The following is a 12580-nucleotide window of genomic DNA, read 5'->3' on the forward strand; positions in this document are numbered from 1 at the left end:
TATACAGTAATACAGTGACTACAGTTATGCTGTAAAATATGGTATTTTTTTATTACTTTTACTGTCAATCTGTTTTGTTTAAATTAAAATGAGTTTCTTGCATACAGCATATAGTTGGAACATGTTCTTTGTGTTTTGTTAGTCACTGTTCCAATATCTGCCTTATAACTGGTATACTTAGACTATTTATATTTAAGGTAACTGTTGATAGTTTAGTACTCTGTCTTTGAATTATTTGTTTTACTGCTTCCTGTTTCTTATATCTCTGTTCTCACCTTCCTTTGTGCTACCTGAACACTTTTTAGGATTCCATCTTGAGTTATTTATAGTGTCTTTGTACCTCATATAGTTCTCCTAGTGGTTGCTCTGAGTGTGAACATACATACAACCTATTGCATTCCCCTGATGCTAAAATTTGACCACTTCAAGGGAAACAGACGCCTTACTTCTAAGTTAATTCTCTCACTTTTCCTATTTTCAAATACCATAGCCTTGGCTCTCAGAGGGTCCTATAATTTTTGTACTTGTTATTAAAGAGAATGCATGAAACTTGCGAGAAGAGTTAGTTAATCACTTGTACTGTATTTCTGTCCTTTGCAGCTCCTCTCTCTCCTGATGCTTCAAATTTCTTCTTTTATTGTCTTCCAGGCTGAATGACTTCCTTTAGCGCATATATATATATATATATATATATATATATATATATATATATATATATATACACGACAGCGGAATGCATTACAATTCTTATTACACACATAGAGCACAATTTTTCATCTCTCTGGTTGTATACAAAGTATATCCACACCAATTCATGTCTTCTACATGTACTTTGGATAATAATGACCATCACATTCCACCATCATTTCTAACCCCATGCCCCCTCCCTTCCCCTCCCACCCCTCTGCCCTATCTAGAATTCGTCTATTCCTCCCATCCTCCCCCTCCCTACCCCACTATGAATCTTTAGCTGTTTTTTAAGGGTAGGTCAGCTAGCAACACAACCTTTTCGTTTCCTTTCACCTGAGAGTGCCTTCATTTACCTTTGACCTCTGAAGCAACAGTTTCATAAGATGAAGGATTCGTCCTAGGTTCCTCTTGTAGCACTCACTGTAGGCTGAGCCATTTCCTTTCCATGGCCATGGTTTCAAGTGACAAGTGTGCAGCTATTTACATTTGTGCTACCCTCCAGTTAAGGTGTCCTATGGGGGGGCGGGCTGCTTTCGGAAGTTTGTTTTTAGTTTTCAGAAGTTCAGGTATGGTGTGCTGAGCCATATTTGAACATTTTTCAGTTTCTTAAATCTGTAGGTTTATGTCTTTCACCAGTGGGGAGTTTTCAGCCAGTATGTTTTTCTTCCCCCAAATCCTCTTTGAGCCTCACTCTTTTTTCTATTTTATTGTGGGACTCCAACGCTATGATTTCTTCTCCTCTTTTTTTCTTTCTCAATAGTCCTCCATTGTCTTGCTGTTGTTTTGTGTGTTTTTTTAGTCTATTTTCTCTCTGATTTGATTCTTTGATTTTGTGTTTCTATCCTGCTACGGTGAAGTTTTTATTTCTGTTATCATGTTTTTTAAGTTCTATAATTCCCATCGGGTCTTTTTAAATAAGTTCTATTTCCTCAATGATATTTTCTATTTTTCAATTGTTTCAAGAGATTCATAATTGCTCATTGAGCCTTTGTTGTATAATAACTGCCTTGAAGTCTTCATCAGATAAGTCTAGCATTCAACCCATCTGTGTGGTGTTCATTGTTCGCCTTGTTGTTGTTGTTGTTCTCATTCCAGATGTTATTTTCAGCTGGGCAAGGTGGCTCATGCCTGAAATCCTAGCAACTCTGGAGTCTGAGGCAGGAGGATCCCAATCTCAAGGCTAGCCTTAGCAATTAAGTGAGACCCTGTCTCAAAATAAAATAAAAAGATCCGGGGTATGATTCAGTGGTAGAGTATTCCTGGGGTTACATCTCTGGCACCTAATAATCATAATAATGTGATGTTTCCTCATTCTTGACGTGACAGCTGCTTTTTGATGACACTCTGGACACGTTGGCTATCGTCTTTGGAGACTTGGTGTTATATTTGAATCGTGTAGTTATCCAGGGATCCTGACCTGACTTTTGTAGGTCAATGTTCGGATGGCCATTTAATTTTCTGAGCCTTTTTGCTATACTGTTTTGATCTGCTTGACTTATAAAGTGTCCCTGGGGCCCCTGGTGTGACAACCAAAACAGTCTCCGGAAATCATCAAAAATCCCCTGGGGAGAAAAATCACTCCTAGCTGTGATCCACTGGTCACCAGAGGCCTGTAGAATTCAGCTTTCACAGCGTGGGACAGGCCACGCCTCCGCAGAGAGGTAGGAGTCTCCTGCCAGGCTCTGGGGTGGACCTGGGGATCTTCTCCTGTGTTCTCAGGCACCAGCCCCCTTCCCTCCATCTGCCCACATTTGAACTCAATGAGGAGGCTGATAAGTGGATCCTATCAGAGGGCAGGATGGGATTTCCTGCAAAATCCAACTCAGATTCATCCAGCCCTTGACACACAAGTGGCTTTTATTAAGGACTTGCAGCTCTCAACTTTCAAAGTGGAATCTTTCTAGAATCAAATACATACACTTACATTCAGCAGTAAGATATGCTGCCAGAGATCATTATCAGAGACATCCTTTATTGCTGGTTAGTTGGTTTTCTTCTTATTTGTACATTGCTGAAATGACATCACGTGACCTTTCGCAAGATTTTGCTTTTCTGCCTGGAAACATGGGGTAGTGTTTCATAAAAACAAGGAACAGGTTGCAGGGCTAATAAAAAAAAAAAAAATTCCCTTATCTTGAAAAACAAAAACAAGTTAAAAAAAAAAAAAACTGCTCGATGGTTCTCTGCAGAATTGTTTTGGTTAATCATTTACTGCCCAGTGAATAAAAAAAAAACCCCGCCATCCTGAAACTGTGTGAAAAGAGGAGGAAGCCTTACAGATCACTTGTTTACGAAAAGGTCTCACCTGCCTTTTCTGCCTTCCCCTGGATTCCGTGTTATTGCGTTTTAATTATTCATCTGGAATGGCTTCACATGCCTCGGTTGGTCAGGGCTTGCTGATGCTCACTAAGCATCTTTCCCCCGGTCTCTCTCTAGAGTGCTTATGGTGTTTGGGGCTAACCAAAGTGATCTCAATTTGTTTTATGAGTACCCAAAATATATTAGATAAAATAAAAACAGCCCTTCTTTCTTATCTTTGCCAAAGTAGAGTTCTTTGAACACGGCCTGCTGAGGAGAAGGATGCTGTACAGACTGTGAGCTACAGACACAGCAGTACAGCTGGTTATCCACTGGTGAAGCCGCTGTGGCCTGGCCCGCCGCTCCCCCAGCCCCCGGCTCCAGCCCCTTGTCTACCTTGTCTTGAAAGATATCAAAACTTTTCCCATGACTTTCTGCCTTTTCCCTCTGTCCACCCTCTAGGTCTCAGAAGGAGTCATGTTAAAAGGATTTGGAGGGGGCCTATGTAGGGAGGAAATGGAGCCTATCTACTAGACTTCCAGACTCTTCCCCAGTACAAAGGACTCGTCACCAATGAACTCACTTGAATTGCTGGGGATGTTTTGCTGTTTCAAGGGGCTTGGCTCTCGATGACACTATGACAAGGCTCAAGTTGCCAAAGTCACCCTCCCCACTTTTGTGGCAAGAGATAAACAAACAAATAAATAAATAAATAAATAAATCATCAGTTCTACATAGTCTTTGGCTTCTTAGTGGAGTTGGTGTGAGCATCTGTGCTACCATGAATCTGGCTGTGTTTTCAAAGTGAGCACTGGCTCTGGAGCTGAGAGAGAAGATTCTGGGACTAGTAGCCACACATAGATCAGGTGGCCACTTGGAAAAGGTCCAGCCCACGGCCCTGACGCTGCTGTCGCTGAGGCTCTGTTGTGTCCAGTCGGGGGACATCCTAGTTGGAATGCGAAGAGGGAAAGGAGGTCAGAGGAGACGTTTGCCAGCTGCTGGTGGACTCAAGGGCTCTCAGTGGCCTTCTGTTTTTTAAATGTGGCTCCTGGCCTGCACTTCAACTTTGGCCTCTGAAAAAATATGGACTCCAAAATGAAGTGAGAAAAACCCGTTTCCACCAAGTGGCCAATAGGGTGAGCTCCAACATCAGAACTTCCGGCTGTCCATCTTGGGTGCAGTTCTTCCCACTGTGCGGCCCCAGGTGGGCAAGTTAGTGAAACTTCATGTCTCAGTCTCCTCAATGATAAAACAGGGACAACGAGAGCTCACAACTCAGAAGCTGCTGGGCAGGCCGAGAGAGGCAGGGGGTGCCAAGGTCGTAAGCACTCAAGGCAAGGCGCACTAGGTTTTAGTACTTGCAAAACGTTTATCCATATAGCCACTGAAGGGTCAGAGTGCCCATGTGGCCCATGACTAGTACCTCATTTCTAGGTAGCAACATTTGCCGTAGGTCTTCAGAGAACAGCCTGGTGGAGGTTCTAGCAGCCTGAATTCTTTCCAGAAAAAAACTTTGGTGGGAACAATTTCCAAACATATTTCACAGTTGTCTTAAGGCCAACATTAGCTTCCAAACTGAAGAAAAGTCTTTACTCTCATTCTGGGGCTTTCCATTAAGGCTATAATGACCCAGAATTTCCCACTAGCCCCTACTAAGTTTCTTAGGAATTGAAAAGGGCAAGTGAAATTGACCTGAAGCTCAGGACCAGTGAATTATCACCCTCTCTCTCAGAGAGAGGAGGGAGAGAGGGAGTGTACTTGGAGTGGGAATAAATTCACACAAGCAAGGGACGAGATCAAGAAGAAGAGACGGCCCTCAGAGTTTAGTTGGTACCTCTTTTTTAGCCAAGGTGGAGTCTAAATGATAATTTGAAGTGTCCTCTGGGTAATAGGAAAAAAAAATCAACTATTTTTCAAATCTTTAAGCCTCAGAAAACTGATTTTGATTGCATAGCCCAAATATTGTCAGCTTAGAAGAAGTTTCTTCTCCAGAAATCAGGCGGTACGAACGACGGTTAATCAGTGATGGAAGGAAAGGTGCGTGAACTACGTAACCCCCTGCAGAAGCCTGCTCCATCTTGGGGTGCTTTCTGTTTGAGGAGGGAAATGGCCCTTGTTGCCTCAGTGATCACAGAAAGGGGAAAAAAGAGGTGCCATGGAAGCTGCTTCGTACTCCAGTTTCTCTTCCCCTTCACTCCCAGCCGTGGCTCCGTAGGGGGACAATGGCACTTACTAGTCCCACCGAAGAGAGGGTTGAATGTTCCTGCTCCCAGGACTCCTGAGAGGGTGTTGTGTGGCCCCCTCAGTGAGCTCCCAATGAACAGACCAGAGCAGAACATTCCAGCTTCCCACCCAGGATGAGGGGCATGGACCCAGACATCCCTGTGTCGAAATTCAACTCCCCAGTATGATGGTGTTTAGAGATGGGGCTTTGGAGGGGTGATTAGGACAGGAAAGCGGAATCCTCCTGACGGGATTCGTACCCCTCTAAGGAGAGACACTTGAGAGCTTGCTGCTTCTTTCTCCACTACGTGAGGATGGAACCAGGAAGAAAGGGGGGCCCCCTTGGCCTTTGATTGCCCAACCCCCGGGACTGAGAAACAAATGTCTATTGTTTAAGCCTGGCAATGTATAGTATTTTTGGTGAAGTCATCTGAGTGATGGAGACCATGAGTATGCCAGCTCCAAGTTCCCTCTGTGTCCTGAGGTAGGAAGAGGCTTATGGATGTCATAGGAAGAAAAGATGGTGGCCCCATGTGGCTTGGGAAAGCCAAGAGAAGGTCAGGATAATGGGTTTTTGACTGAGATAACAATGAACTTCATCTACCCGAGGAAAGGAATAAGGAAAGAAATGGAATTTACCCCTTGAAGAAATAAGCCTGTCGTTATTAGCTACTGGCCATTTAGATTTATTGTAATATATGATTTCATTAATTTGTTAAATACAACATCTGTACAAATAAAAATAAATGCTAACATAGATTGAACATACCAGTGGCCCAAGCATGTAATAAGCCCTCATTTTTTTTCTTTTTTACAGCATTCCAAGAATTATGGTGCCACTTGACAATTGAGGAAGTCACATCTGAGAACATGAGGGATTAAATAACTTTGCCCAAAGACACACAAGAAATAAATGGCAGAACTTGGACTTAAAGCCATTGTTATCTCAGTCAAAAACCCATTATCCTATGAGGACCCTGAACTACTTTTACAACTGTTCAAAAAGCCTAAATCATGCTGAAATAAAAGACTTATTTAAAAAATCTATGATCGATATTGTTCTACTGTGCTCTCTTTCCAAATTACATATAAGAGGGTTTTGCTTCACTGAAATGCTAAATTTCTTAGAAATCTTGAAAAACAGGTTGTCATATTTTAACATCTCTATACCTTCTGGCATCTGTATTCCCTAAGTGTTGTCTTCTACTTTTCTACGTCAAGATTAAAATGGAGCTTGCCACTTGGGAAGCTCCCAGTAAGTGTTAGCTGTCATCATTACCATCATCATCATCATTGTCATCACCACTACCCCCTCTACCTTCACAAGCCATCGTTTGTCATACTTGACATATCAGTAAACAAGTTGAGGCTCCCACCGACTGTGAGCAGGACCTGGTCTAGGTGTTCAACAGCCTTTTCCGAAATGAACACATCCCTGTGCTCACAATTCAATTTTTCAGCAACGAATCTTCAAACACAGCCATTTTGTGTTTGTTTCTGTGTTTAATTTTCCTTGGCCCTGGGGGAAGAGGGATGCTGCCAGAGGACTGTCCTCGCCATGACTCCTGACCACTTTGTAGCTTCCACCTAGCCAATGCTTGGGGTCAGGAGGCAAAGGACTTACAAGTCACCCATCCCAAGAGTGGTATTCCTCAGGCATGTCCTCCCTGAGCTCTAACTCGATTAGATCCAGCTACCCTCTCTGCTGTGCTGCACATCAAGGGGAAAGCTATAAATGGAAAGAACAGAATTAATGTGACCTTTATGCTGTACGGACACAATGTTAAAGGGGCCACATGCTCTTTTCTGGCTGCTTTGTTAAATGTGGTCATTTTCCACTAAATGCCAACAAGTGTTTATAAATACCTGGGCTCTCAGAAGATGGAGGGCACAGACACAGGAGCCTGATGCCATCTGCAAAGCAAACTTTGCCCCTGCAGCTTTGCTGACCCATCACACGCTGTGTGCACACTGTGGTGGGGGCCTCATCACATGACCTCATTCACCATTTGACAAGGGCACTGTTTTAAAGGATGCTGGTTCTAGAAATGGCAGGAAGTGCTCTCTAACTCAGCACTATCCAGCGGATTTTTCTGCAATGATGGAAATTTCGGTTTCTGTGTTGTCTAGGATGGTAGTTACTAGGCACATGTAGTCAGTGAGCCCTAGAAATGTGGCTAGGGCAACCGAGGAACTGGATTTTCAATTTTATTCTATTTTAATTGATTTGGATTTAATTAGTACCATGTGGTTGGTGGCTACTGCACTGGGTAGTGAGGCACCTTAAGGTGACAAGCCACCTTAGTTTACCCAGGACTGAGGGGTCTCTTGATCTTCAGTGCTAAACCTAAAACAGTTCCAGACAAACTGGGACAGTTGGTCACACTAAAGTGGATCCTTTCTAAAATATTTCGGATTTTTGGAAGCGACAATTAGACATGTGGCAGTGGTAGTGTAGATCAAAAGGAAGAGAAGGGCAGAGACGGTTGAACTGGATTTTCCTTCCCAAGTAAAACACAGATAAATGTGAAACGATGAGACAGAGGTTTAAACGGAAGTAGTCCATGTAAAACTCCAGTACAAATCTGAATGAGAAGAACACACACAGGGAACCACCCTCAATTGGCTTTCAGAACCCCACAGTAACTGGCTTGATGACGTTCAGAGTCCCAGCGGAGGTCGAAGGCTATAGACAGCTTGACTAGAGTCTCAGCGCCTTGAATGCCTGATCCCAGCTGAAGACTTGGGGCTGAGGATGTGGCTCAAGTGGTAGCGCGCTCGCCTGGCATGCGTGCGACCCGGGTTCGATCCTCAGCACCACAAACAAACAAAGATGTTGTGTCCGCCAAAAAAAAAAACTAAAAAGAATAAATATTAAAACATTCTCTCTCTCTCTCTCTCTCTCTCTCTCTCTCTCTCACTCTGTCTCTCACTCTGTCTTTAAAAAAAAAAAAAAAAAAGATGTGGGTAAGAACCATTAGGAATGCACCAGATATCATTGTCCTAGTAGAAGCTTCTGTATTCCCACATCTCATCTCCCTGCCAACCAGAGAGTGTGAAACACATCACTAGAAATGGATCCCTTTGGATTCAGTGTTGTCCTCCATTAAAAACACATCTTCTAAGGGCCCTCGTATCTAATCATGTATCGGTACCATGCTGTCATTCTTTTAACACTCAAATTGACCTCAACTATCAAGGTCCTGAAGGAATGATTAAAACAGTAGGCTCAAAATACTTTTGAATATGCATCCTCATCGTCAAAAATTTCGAGTCATGTTCCCCCTTAGGTATATATTTTCTGGTAATTACGGTCGAACCATAGATTAATAAAGCATATTTTTATGTTTTGAAGAAGAGTCCCATCATTACTTTTTATTTTTCTTTATTTACACTTTGCTGTTCTCACATCTCAGAGCATTTGACCTATGTGAGCACTATATGAAGTTATAGAATGAGTCTCCCTTGCCAGAAATGCTGGGGAGAGCAAGTGCCTCAGATTCTGGATTTCTCTGATTTTGGAATATCTGCATGGATTTTACTGGTTGAGCATTTCCAACCTGAAAACCTGACATCTGAAACTTTTTGAGTATCTTGTCAGTGCTTAAAAATTTTTTCCAATTTTGGAGCAAAACTTTTCAATTTCAGATATTTCAGAATTATACATATAATTACATATATATATATATATATATATACACACACACACACACTCACACAAACACAGTTTCTGAGATAAATATGAGATTGAAATCAAGGCCTTGGGTCTAGTTTTGTTTTTGTTGTCATTTTCCTTTGTTTTTGTATATATTTTTAAAGAACTCATTTTTTTTAGAATTTTTCTGTCAGAGGTTACCAGACTTCATTGTACGTTAAGAATTACTTGGGAATCTTGTTTAGAAAACAGGATTTTCAATCCCACCACCTGAGATTCTGCTTTAATATGTCTCAAGAGGGTCAAGAATCAGCATTTGCAATCAGACTTCCATCCCCAACCCCATGCAAGCTGTCCAGGACCAGACTGGGTTCAACCCCGCCCCCTCCCCCCCACCCCCAACTATGGGAAGAGTGGAAATGGTTGAACATCAGAGCAAACTTAGCCCTGAGTAAGTCAATCCAGGCTTTCTGACTTGGTGACCACTGCTCAGCCTACGTTATTTGTCATGGCACTGATAGGAATGAATGGGGCAGCAGGGAGGTGGACGTGATGTGGTGTCGGTGTGTGTATGGTGCAGATGTGTGCAAATACACCCCGTGTACAAAGCTAAACACTTAGAATTGGTCCTCCTTTTCTCTCTCAAGGAGGAAGCTTGTTTTTAATACATCTATTTTTAATAAATATATCTATTTTTAATAAACTAAATACTTTAGAAATTACACCATTATATAAGGGCCTTCTCTTTCTTCACCCCCACCTACCACTCCCAGCTGGATCCCACAGCTCTAAAAGACTAGGTACTACAACATGTAAAAATATCCCAGATGCTGGGAGATCATGCAGAAAGGGCCGTGCTAAACATCTCTAAGTTTTATTCTTTCTCAGGGGATAAAGAAGACTTCTCCTGACTATAAAGACAAGAACAAAATAAGAGTCGGACTCCCGAGCTTTGAAAGGGAGAAACATGGGGGAAAGAAGCATTTTCTGAGTGACAAGGCTTCCGACGACTTGCCAGGGGTAACTCATCCTGGGTTCACTGGGCTGCAGCTTATCTGGCTAGCTGGGGACAGTTGCTGCGTATCTGTTAAGGCAGGTTGGGCGTGGCCAGCATAATGGTGCACTAAAGCTACAGGTAGCAGGACACACCCGGGCTGGCTTTGATCTGTGTCTCATTGGATTCCTGTGGTCTGGGTCTTCCAGAGTCCATCAGCAGCTGTGCCTGCCAGGCCAGGTGTACTTTACGGGGCAGGGGGGCTTCTGGTCACACAAGCCCCACATTGGTTGGCTAATCTACTAGTGACTTTGATGGCTAAAAGTTCAGAAAAGTTCAGACTTGATTCAAGAAGGAGGAGGATTGGGACCAGGGCAAGTCACTAAGGAGGGTTTGGAAACACATTTGCTGTCACCTGCCACTCTGCATTTCCCCTCCCTCCCTCCCTCCATCCATCCCTTCTTTTCTACTTTCCCTGGAGACGGAACCCAGGCCTCATGCATACAAGACAAGGGCTCTACTACTGAGCTTTATCCCCAACCAGTTCTGCAGCTTCTGTCTGCGATGGTCAGTGCCTAAAGTAGCCAGGAAGTACCATCTGCCCCAGGAGTTTTTGCATAAATACCCATGGTCGGTTGGAAAATCTTTAGGATCAAAACAGGAAAAAATGCCCTGCATAGTATTTGAATTCAGAGGGTAGGGGACAGGAATGGAAGATAACTAGGCATTTGGCTCTTGGATTCCAACTCAGGTAGTAGGCAGAAGTCTCCCCAGCAACCCTCTTCATCCCTGACCAATGCAGTTAACGGCATTAAACATTTTTATGTGATTTCACACTAAACTCTATTGGAGTAGACATCTGGCAACAATTGATTGGCACACGGGAAAAATGTTCAGAATAACCAAGGTGCAGTTCTGAGCAGCTACCCAATCCATCTCCCTGCCTGCACACCTCAAAGCCTTCACCTTCTGAGTAGCTGTTCCTGTGCACACACTGATGCACCTCGCACACCGACCACAGACTGTGTGCACGGAACACATCCTGGCTGCCTGAATCTCCTTCCAGGGAAGATGCAGAGCTGGAGCTCGACTTCCGGTGGATCAGGGGACTTCCAGGCCCAGATCACCACTTTGCTAAGACAAGCTCTGTCTGGGTGATCAGAAAGGCTCCGAGGGAGTGGAGGGCCACACGGCCCTCTCCCAGGGCCACTCAGCCACCTCTACATCCAAACCAGTCCTCGAGTAGGGAGCAGGGACACTCACCAGCCAGCTGTTTCTCTTAAGACTTGGCCTCACCTTGTGGGACTTGCTTGGAGTGGATCTCCTCCTGCATCCCGTCATCAGGACTGAGGATGACAGGATAGCTCTTAACAGGTCGCCCTCAAGGGCTGGTGGAAACTCATTTTTCTAATGAAAAATAAAAGAACAAGAGAGCTGGCTTGGGTGGGAGTCTCAGGCTGGCTGGCTGCTGCGAAGGCTGTCACAGGTGAGAGGCGTATACCTGAGCGGTGAATGGAGGTGGTGTGACTGCCAAGAAGCATGGGCGAGGTCTCTGGCAATAGTCACTTTTTTTTTCCTGTGAGTGGGAGTTCTGAGGCCACTCCCTCCTCAGCTGGCACCACCTGGAGCAGGAGGGTGCAGGAATTGGGGAATGGAAGAAGGGCGTGCGTGGGTGTGGGTGTGTGCAAACTCAAGAGCAGGTTTCCCTCTGGGAGCTCAGAACTGGTTTTCCTTTCATGAAACTTGGATTTTACAAGAGGTTACGCGAGCTTTGGGATTTTCTTCCTGTGGCTTTCCAAAGCACCTTTTGTAAAGGCGCTGGAATCCTCTTTTATTCCCAAAGAAAACCTTATCCCAGAGCCCCTAAGTATAGACGACATCAAAGCAGACCTGCTCTGGGAGTGTGTGCTGACCCCCAAATCCAAACCCTTTCCTGACCCTTCTCTTCGCAGCCAACAAAGTTCAGAGACATCCATACGGAGGAGGCTCATTGGCTCTTCTGCACAAAGTTGGGCCAATCTGTGGGTGAGTGGAAAGAAGTCTGGCTTTCAAGTCCAGCAGGCCTCGATTTGGATCCTGGCCCTGCTGCTGTGAGAACCGAGGCCTCTGGGGATTCATTAACGTATCTGCACCTTAGTTTCCTTATTTCTAAGATGGAAGCAGCCCAAGTTCAGGGGGAAGACATAGAAGGCATGTGGCACCGAGTCTGGCACATAAAGTCTTGACACAACTTACTGCTGTTCAGTGACTTCCCGAGAGCTTTGGGATACGTGCTGCCTATTGGAAGCAAGAAGAGAAAATAAATGACACAAGGAGAGTTCTCCACACTCAGAAATTCATAGCTGTTACTATTTTTTAATTCCTGGAAAGAATATTTATAAATTATATTCTGATAAGGGTCTAATATCCAGAATATACCAAAAAAAAAAAAAAAACCTCCTACAATTCAATAGCCAAAAGACAAAATAGGCAAAGTGCTTGAAAAACATCAGTTCTGGGGGGCTGGGGATGTGGCTCAAGCGGTAGCGCGCTTGCCTGGCATGCGTGCGGCCCGGGTTCGATCCTCAGTACCACGTACAAACAAAGATGTTGTGTCCGCCAAATACTAAAAAATAAATATTAAAATCCTCTCTCTCTCTCTCTCTCTCCCTCTCTCTTTTTTTAAAAAAAAACAAAACATCAGTTCTGTAAGAAGATAAACAAACGGTCAATAATCCCAC

Source organism: Callospermophilus lateralis, chromosome 6 (genome assembly GCF_048772815.1).
Source record: "Callospermophilus lateralis isolate mCalLat2 chromosome 6, mCalLat2.hap1, whole genome shotgun sequence".
Classification (NCBI taxonomy): domain Eukaryota; kingdom Metazoa; phylum Chordata; class Mammalia; order Rodentia; family Sciuridae; genus Callospermophilus; species Callospermophilus lateralis.